General features: G+C 42.7%; 1 pseudogene; it reads left to right on the plus strand.

The window, feature by feature from the left end:
* Positions 1-593: 593 nt before the first annotated feature.
* LOC100408724 (X-ray repair cross-complementing protein 6 pseudogene) lies at positions 594-2,413 on the plus strand (annotated as a pseudogene).
* The last annotated feature ends 7,247 nt before the right edge of the window (positions 2,414-9,660 follow it).

The raw sequence follows: 9,660 nt of genomic DNA on the forward strand, positions 1-9,660 counted from the left end.
TATAATAGTAAAAACATACCCCTGGATGGAGCTTTAAGATGCTAATAAGACATGTGATGTATGAACAAGCATGTACAGCTGCTGAGCATACCCAGAAGACCACCTACAATATACTTACTAGCAATATCCTTTCCTACCCATTAGGAATAATTGTGTGATATGGTTTGGCTCTATGTTTCCACTCAAATCTCATGTTGAATTATAATCCTCAGTGTTGGGGGAGGGACCTGGTATGAGGTGATTGGATCATAGGGGCAGGTTTCCTCCTTGCTATTTTCTTGATAGTGAGTGAGTTCTCATGAGATCCAGTGGTTTAAAAGTGTGTGGCACTTCCGCCTTCTCTTTCTCTCTCTCTTGCCACCATGTGAAAAAGATGCTTGCTTCCCCTTTACCTTCTGCCGTGATTATAAGTTTCCTGAGGCCTCCCAATCATGTTTCCTGTTAAGCCTGCAGAACCATGAGTCACCTCGGCATTCTCATCTTCTGTCCAAGTCGGTCACTTCCCTGCGCCAGAGTGAGTAGTAGCCAACATGTCAGGGTGGGAGTCCTATTACAAAACTGAGGGCGATTAAGACGCAGAAGAACAGCAAGAGGAGAACCTTGAAGCAAGTGGAGACTACAAATATTCAGGAAGAGATAGTTTGATTTTTTTGGTTGATGCCTCCAGGGCTATGTTTGAATCTCAAAGTGAAGATGAGTTGACTCCTTTGGACATGAGCATCCAGTGTATCCAAAGTGTGTACATCAGTAAGATCATAAGCAGTGATCGAGATCTCTTGGAAGTGGTGTTCTATGGTACTGAGAAAGACAAAAATTTAGTGAATTTTAAAAATATTTATGTCTTACAGGAGTTGGATAATCCAGGTGCAAAATGAATTCTAGAGCTTGACCAGTTTAAGGGGCAGCAGGGGCAAAAACGTTTCCAAGAGCTGATGGGCCATGGATCTGACTACTCACTCAGTGAAGTGCTGTGGGTCTTTGCCAACCTCTTTAGTGATGTTCAGTTCAAGATGAGTCATAAGAGGATCATGCTTTTCACCGATGAAGACAACCCCCACGGCAATGACAGTGCCAAAGCCAGCCGGGCCAGGACCAAAGCCGGTGATCTCTGAGATACAGGAATCTTCCTTGACTTGATGGACCTGAAGAAACCTGGGGGCTTTGACATATCGTTGTTCTACAGAGATATTATCAGCATAGCAGAGGCTGAGGACCTCAGGGTTCACTTTGAGGAATCCTAGAAGACCTGTTGCGGAAGGTTCGCGCCAAGGAGACCAGGAAGCAAGCACTTAGCAGGTTAAAGCTGAAGCTCAACAAAGATATAGTGATCTCTGTCGGCATTTATAATCTGGTCCAGAAGGCTCTCAAGCCTCCTCCAATAAAGCTCTATCGGGAAACAAACGAACCAGTGACAACCAAGACCTGGACATTTAATACAAGTACAGGCAGTTTGCTTCTACCTAGTGATACCAAGAGGTCGCAGATCTATGGGAGTCATCAAATTATACTGGAGAAAGAGGAAACAGAAGAGCTAAAATGATTTGATGATCCAGGTTTGATGCTCATGGGCTTCAAGCCCTTGGTAATGTTGAAGAAGCACCATTACCTGAGACCCTCCCTGTTCGTGTACCCAGAGGAGTCTCTGGTGATTGGGAGCTCAACCCTGTTCAGTGCTCTGCTCATCAAGTGTCTAGAGAAGGAGGTCGCAGCATTGTGCAGATACACACCCCGGAGGAACATCCCCCCTTATTTTGTGGCTTTGGTGCCACAGGATGAGGAGTTGGACGACCAGAAAATTCAGGTCACTCCTCCAGGCTTTCAGCTGGTCTTTTTACCATTTGCTGATGACAAAAGGAAGATGCCCTTTACTGAAAAAATTATGGCAACTCCAGAGCAGGTGGACAAGATGAAGGCTATTGTTGAGAAGCTCTGCTTCACATATAGAAGTGACAGCTTTGAGAAACCCGTACTGCAGCAACACTTCAGGAACCTGGAGGCCTTGGCCTTGGATTTGATGGAGGCCGAACAAGCAGTGGACCTGACATTGCCCAAGGTTGAAGCAATGAATAAAAGACTGGGTTCCCTGGTGGATGAATTTAAGGAGCTTGTTTACCCACCAGATTACAATCCTGAAGGGAAAGTTACCAAGAGAAAACACGATAATGAAGGTTCCAGAAGCAAAAGGCCCAACGTGGAGTATTCAGAAGAAGAGCTGAAGACCCACATCAGCAAGGGCACACTGGGCAAGTTCACTGTGCCTATGCTGAAAGAGGCTTGCTGGGCATATGGGCTGAAGAGTGGGCTGAAGAAGCAGGAGCTGCTGAAAGCCCTCACCAAGTACTTCCAGGACTGACCAGAGGCCACGCACCCAGCTGTCCTTCCACAGTGTGGCCAGGCTGCCTGGCCTTGTTCTCAGCCAGTTAAAATGTGTTTCTCCTGAGTTAGAGTCTACCTGACAGAAGTCGAGGGACTCTATGTTTTTGAGGCTTTCTGTTGCCATGGTGATGGTGTAGCCCTCCCACTTTGCTGTTCCTTACTTTACTGCCTGAATAAAGAGCCCTAAGTTTGTACTAGGAAAAAAAACTGTTTTCTTCACAAATTACCCAGTCTTATGTACTTCTTTACAGCAGTGTGAATGGACTATTACAGACTATTGGTACCAAGAGTGGGGTATTGCTATAAAGATACCTAAAAATGTGGAACCAACTTTGGAACTGGGCAATGGGCAGAGGCTGGAACAATTTGGAGGGCTCAGAAGCAGACAGGAAGATGAGGGAAGATTTGGAACTTCCTGGGGACTTGTTGAATGGTTGGGACCAAAATGCTGATAGTGATATGGACAATGAAGTTCAGACTGAGGTGCTCCCAGATGGAGATAAGGCACTTAGGAGGAACTGGAGTAAAAGTCACTCTTGCTATGCTTTAGAAAAGAAACACCACACTTTGTCCCTGCCCTAGAGATCTGTGGAACTTTGAACTTAAGAAACATGATTTAGTGTATCTGGCAGAAGAAATTTCCAAGCAGCAAAGCATTCAAGATGTGAGTTGGCTATTTCTAAAAGTATACACTCAAAGAGATTATCTGAAATTGAAACTTATGTTTAAAAGAGAAGCAGAACATAAAGGTATGGAAATTTTGCAGCCTAAGTGGTAGAAAAGAAAAACCCATATTCTGGGGAGAAAGTCAAGCCTGCTACAGAAATTTGCTTAAGTAAAGGGGAACTGAATATTAACAGCCAAGACAATGGAGAAAATATCTACAGGATATGTCAGAGACCTTTGCGTCAGCCCTTCTCATCACAGGCCCAAAATGGACATGTGTTGTTAAGTAAGAATATAAACCTCTACTGTTTTAAGCCACTGAGATTATGGGGTTGTTTGTTACAGCAGCATAACCTATCCTCTCCTAACTGATACAGAGGGAAATCCCGAGATAAAGTTACTGCTTCTTTTGACATGGTCACAACCAGCACAACCTTCAACAGAAGTTATACCATTCCCTCAACTACCTGGCTAACTTAGCAAAAAAGCAAAATAAGAAGCAAAGCAAAAAGAAAACAGAGTGCCCAGAGCCTTTAGTAATGGAAGTTATCACTATATGATTCTGATGAAGTAGCCTACACAATCCTCCCACAAGCATTGCATCTGGTTCTAAGGTATCATCTGAGGCCTAATCTCCTGGGCAGCTCTGAAGCTGAGAACAAAGTGCTCAAGAAAGGATGCTGTTTTTCCTCTTGTTTCCATTTCAAAGACTGAATTCCCAGAAGTGAATTAACAAGTGAATATTTAAAATCTGTTACTACTCATAAGCATCTAAAATCTTTTTCACAGTATTTACCACTCACCCATTATTTCATACCTGTGTATTTTCTTATAAATGTGCTTGTTCTTCTGAGTAATGAAAAGAAAAAAAAAACTGCCTAATGTAGACAGGTGATTTCTAGCAAGGGATTAGCTCTTATAACTTTTTTTTTTTTTTAGAGACAGGGTTGCACACTCTGTCACCTAGGCTGGAGCACAGTAGCATGACATAGCTCACTGAAGCCTCAAACTCCTGGGCTCAACTGATTGTCCCATCACAGCCCCCCAAGTAGTTAGGACTACAGGCATGCACCACCACCCCTAGCTAATTTTATTTTTATTTTTAGTAGAGACAGTCTCTCTATGTTCCCCAGGCTGGTCTCAAACTCCTGGCCTCAAGGGATCCTCCTGTCTTGGCCTCCAAAAGCATTGGGAGTACAGGTGTAAACCTCCATGCTTTGCCTAACTATTACAACTTTGACCTTCTAATTCCTACAGACGTTTTCTTGTCTTGTGCAAAGTACTTTATTTCAAGTTCTAGGAAGAATATCTATTGAATTGCTCATCTCATCAACTAAGGCTTTCCTCTCAGTATGAAGCTCTTTTACCTCAGCCTTTATGTGGTTTTGTTTCTGAGATAAGATGTCTGAAACTCTTGATTGATTGCTGAGAATATTTAAACTTTATTTATTCAGTGGACTGATCCAGGAGGTTTGAAAACTTTACTTAATTTGTTTTCAACTAAGGAGACATTCAGAAGATCAAAAATGTTATTTATCAAGAGCATTCTTGTAACAAGAGAGATGTTCTGAAGTTGGTATTCAGATGTTGATGCCGAGGTAAGTGTAAGCAGTCTACAGATTTTTGGAAACTTAGTTTGAATAGCTACTTTGAGAGAAATGAGAGACACCTTGGCATACTCAGTTGTCATAAGCTGGACCACTGAAAACTACTTGAAATCTAAGAGGGCCTTTCCACTGCCTTCCCCACTTCCTTCAGCCAGGTTATCCACACCACCTTCTGGTCTCAGGCTAATTGTTGCTGCCTCAACAAACTAACCCTGGCTTCTAATTAGATTTGGCCCCTCATATACTCTTGTATACAACTCCATATTTCCTTCTTAGCTATCACAGTTATCACTAAATAAGCATGTCTATAATCCTTTCTTTGCATTCACCTCTGATCAATCATAAGCTCTATGACAGCAGTGATCTTACCCGTATTACATGCCGCTCTTCCAGCTCCCAACTGATTCATTCAACAAATATTTATCAAGTGTCTCTTATATGCCAGACTCCATGCCAGGTACCTGGGACATATGGTGAAAAAAACAGACAAAGATTCCTGCCCTGATGAAACTTACATTCAAGAGCAGGAACTCAAACAATAAATGATGACCTAATCAATTAAATAGTGTATTAAAAGGTAAACAGTGCTGTGGAAAAATAAAAGAACAGTGTAAGGAAGGGAAGCTGGTTGCAGGGGCAAATAAGGTGGTCAGGTTAAGCCCTATTGAGAAGGTGAGATGTAAGCAAAGATTTGAAGGAGGTGAGAAAGTTAGCTCAGTAGACAACTGGGTAAGAAAGTTCCAGGCTGCAGCAGATTCCTAAAGGCAGAGGAGTACCTGGTTTGCTCTAAGAGCAGTAGGGTCAGTGTGGTTGGAGAGGTATAAGGAAGAGAGTAGTAGAATATTAAAAGATAAGATCAGAGATGCTCGATAAATATTTGTTGAGTGAATGGATGAAAAAATAAATATTTCCGCCCCCGCCCTAAGATGAAGTCTTGCTCTATCACCCAGGCTGGAGTGCAGTGGTGTGATCTTGGCTCACTACAACCTCCACCTCCCAAATTGAAGTAATTTTCCTGCTTCAGCCTCCCAAATAGCTGGGATTACAGGCATGCACTACCATGCCCAGCTAATTTTTGTATTTTTAGTAGAGACAGGTTTTCACCATGTTTCCAGGCTGGTCTTGAACTCCTGACCTCATGATCCGCCCACCTTAGCCTCCCAAATTGCTGGGATTACAGGCATGAGCCACCGTGCCCAGCCCAAATATTTTCAATTTCTACTACTACAAAGAATTTTCCCATGCCTTGCGTATTTTCTCATAGGTGAGAAAACAAGTCTCTAAATTCATCCCATCCACAAACTGTAAACTCATGTATATTAAGTGGCAACTCTACAAAGCATTGTGTCCTATTGCCAAAGAGCAAGCATCTCCTGGCTGGGTCAAGAGATGGCCATGTGTCCTCTTGACCCTGAGTCATTGAACTGCTCTTAGCCTGGATTCACACAACAGAACCTGAAGTTGAGGAGATAAAGGAAATCCTGTGGCTCCAGTCACAAGCCTGTGGTGCTGACAGGCCACTCCACCTTCAAGGCTGACGTGATGGGAACCAAAGTGCAGGCAGAGGGACAAGAAGGCATTCAAAGAGGCTGAGAAACACTATCTCACTCAGCACATTGAGCAGAGGGAGCTGAGAAGAAAAATGGGCTCTTTGTGAACAAATGGCTACCCTACGCCCACCTCCAACATTGAAACTCACTCTCCAGAAGTGATCTGAAATCTACACACACTAATGGTATATGTCAGTGGTTTCCAAATACCAGGGCAGGACCAGCTGTCAGATACTTGGCCAACTCTTCTCTCAGAACCTCCTAAGAAGCCTTCTCTTTTATTTTTAATTAATTAATTAATTTTTAAATTTTTCTTATGACAGATGGAGAGAAGCCTTCTCAAACTGCAGAGTCTGGAAGCCCATCTCTGGAGAGTCTGCATCAGTGGTCTTGGCAGACTCAGGAATCCATATTTTTAACAGCTCCCCACGAAATTCTAATGAGCAGCCAAATTTGGGAACCAAAGCTCTACTGTGCTGCGAATTTGCCTCCATTTGATAGGAAAGGAACGTCTTTTGCTAATGGCATAGGTTTCTGTTGGAGTTATTTTAGTGATCAGTGGTCACATTATGCTGAGGTACCAAGGGCAGGGGGACCTGCCAGAATTTCTGAAACCACAAGCTGGAAAGGACCATCTTCATAGAGTCTATGCCTGTTGGGACAGCAGTGGGAGAATTTGACCCTCTTCCGAGGTTTCTCCTCACCCCCACCAGCAAGTTCTTCCAATGGGGTCACCAGTTTGAAAGTGGCTAGAGATTTTTGAATTAATTAATATATAACAGAGAGAAGTGTGAGAGTCTTAGAGTTTCTATAAATATTCTAGTAAGGGTTGTGAGAAAGATAGGTATGGAAACCATCTCAAGATGTCTCCCAATGATCCCTACCAGCTGGCCTTTGGGTAGTTCCTTTTCACTGCACTAGGGGTGATCTGTGTGGTCAGTGGAATGTAGCAGAAGTGATAGTATGCCACTTCCATGATTAGGTTATGTTAAAACACAGTGGCTTTTATCTTGGGCTGTCTTCCTGCCTCTGCTCACTCACTCTGGAAAATGCCAGCTGTCCTGTCATGAGGACACTCAGGTGACGTATGAAGAGGAACATATAATGAGAGACTGAAGACCTGCTAACAGCTAGCAAGGAACTAGAGCCTGCCAACAGTGTAAATGAGCTGGGACATGGATCCCCCAGCCCCAGTCAAGCTTTCAGATGACTGTAGCCCCAGCCAATAGTTACACTGCAACCTCATGAGAGACCCTGAGTGATAATGAATGTTTGTTGTTTTAAGCTGCTAAGTTTCAGAATAATTGTTTTGCAGCAGTAGATAATACAATGATGAGTTCAACAGTTCAGAGAATAATTCATTATAATCCCAATCTAGACTTTCCTCTCCAACTAAGCCATATGACATTTTAACAAATTTTTACTGAAATATAGAATAGAGATAAAGATGTAGACATATAGAAATTATACAAATCATAAATGAATACATTCCTTCATACAACACCCAGATCAGGAAATAAAATATCACCAGGATCCCAGAAGCATCCTCATGCCCCTTTTCAGTTACTAGCCACCTCCTCCTTATATATAACAAGTAGGGCCATAGAGTAGTTTTGCCTGCTTTTATACTTTATATAAATTAAATCATACTGAATATACTCTTTTGTACCTGGCTCCTTGACCTCATATTGTCTGTGAGATTCATCCATGTTGCTTTGTGCTCTGAAAGTGTCTGTTGAGGCCGGATGTTGTGGCTGAGGCCTGCAATCCCAGCACTTTGGAAGGCCGAGGTGGATGGATCACAAGGTCAGGAGATCCAGACCATCCTGGCCAAGATAGTGAAACCCCACCTCTACTAAAATAAAAAAAAATTAGCTGGGCATGGTGGTACGCACCTGTAGTCCCAGCTACTCAGAAGGCTGAGGCAAAAGAATAGCTTGAACCCAGGAGGCAGAGGTTGCAGTGAGCTGAGATCAGGCCACTCCACTCCAGCCTGGCAACAGAGCAAGACTCTATCTCAAAAACAAAAGTATCTGTTGAATTGTCTTACTGATTTGTAGTAGTTATATATTCTAGATACCAGTTCTTTGTCAGATATATGAGATACAAATATTTCCTATGTTAGGGCAGCTGCTTTTTGTATTTTTAGTAGAGATGGGGTTTCATCACGTTGGCCAGTCTGATCTCCAACTCCTGATTAAGTTCAGGAGATCTGCCTACCAGGTGATCCGCCTGCCTCAGCCTCCCAAAGTGCTGGGATTACAGTGTGAGCTGCTGTGCCCGGCTGGTTTCTTCATTCTTTTAATGGGATCTTTTTAAAAAGGGAAGTTGTTAGTTTTAATTTAGTCCAATTTATCACTTATTTTCTTTGCAGTTTATACTTTCTGTGTCCTGTTTGAAAAATAATTGCCTTCACCAAGGTCATGAAGATATCCTTGTTTTCTTTTAGAAGCTTTGTTTCATACAATACATGTGGAACTGATTTTTGTGTATCGTGCACTATAGAGGTTGTGATTCATTTTTCCTATGTGAGTATCCAGCTGATTTATTGCTATTTATGATGATCATTCTTTTTCTTGTGCTTTATTCTTCCTGTTTCATAACCCTAGTGACTTCATATGGTCTGTTTCTGGACTGTTTATAAAACTGCCTTTGCAAAATTATGATAGTAAGAGAAATCTGACATCGTTGACTCCATCTTGCTTCTGACATTCCAGCTGTCCTTGGTGATTCCTAGGCACAGGCCAAGCTAACTCTGGGAGGAATTTAGTTGATAGTTGAACTTTGAAGCAGGGATGATAAAGTCCCTCCCTAAAACCAAACCCCTCCTAGTTGAGGGACTAAAATCAACTGTGTAAAACTAATGAAAGGCCACAATAATAGGATTATGAGAGAGGCCTGAATCCTGCTAAAATATAGGTGTCGTTTTTACAATCCCTTACTGCTCAGGAGTTACATGGCCAGAGGCCACAGAATATGTGACTTTCCCAATTTCTTTTATAGATAACATCGCTTTTGTAGAACCTAAGATTGGCCTTTTGAGATTTGTTTTTCAGACTTTCTGGCAACCAGCTGACCCCACCTGGACTTAACTGACCCTGCAGACCCACCCAGAGGCAGACTTAACACAAAAGGACCGCTTTCCACAACCCTATCATTTCAACCCCAGCTAATCAGCAGCCTCCATTCCCTACCCCCCTGCCCGCCAGGTTGTCCACAGAAACCCTAACCTCTGAGTTCTTGGCAAGACTGATTTGAGTAATAACTCCCGCTCCCGTGTGGCCAGCCTTGTGTCAATTAAACTCTCTTTTTGCTGCAATACCATGGTCTCAGTGAACTGGTTTTGTCTCTGCAGCAGGCAGGAAAGCCTGTTGGGCAATTACATCTCGGTCTGTTCATTTTTAAAATACCAAGTTCATCGATCCATAAATACAACATGTTTCTCTATTTATTTAGGTATC

This window comes from Callithrix jacchus, chromosome 3 (assembly GCF_049354715.1).
Source record: "Callithrix jacchus isolate 240 chromosome 3, calJac240_pri, whole genome shotgun sequence".
Classification (NCBI taxonomy): Eukaryota; Metazoa; Chordata; class Mammalia; order Primates; family Cebidae; genus Callithrix; species Callithrix jacchus.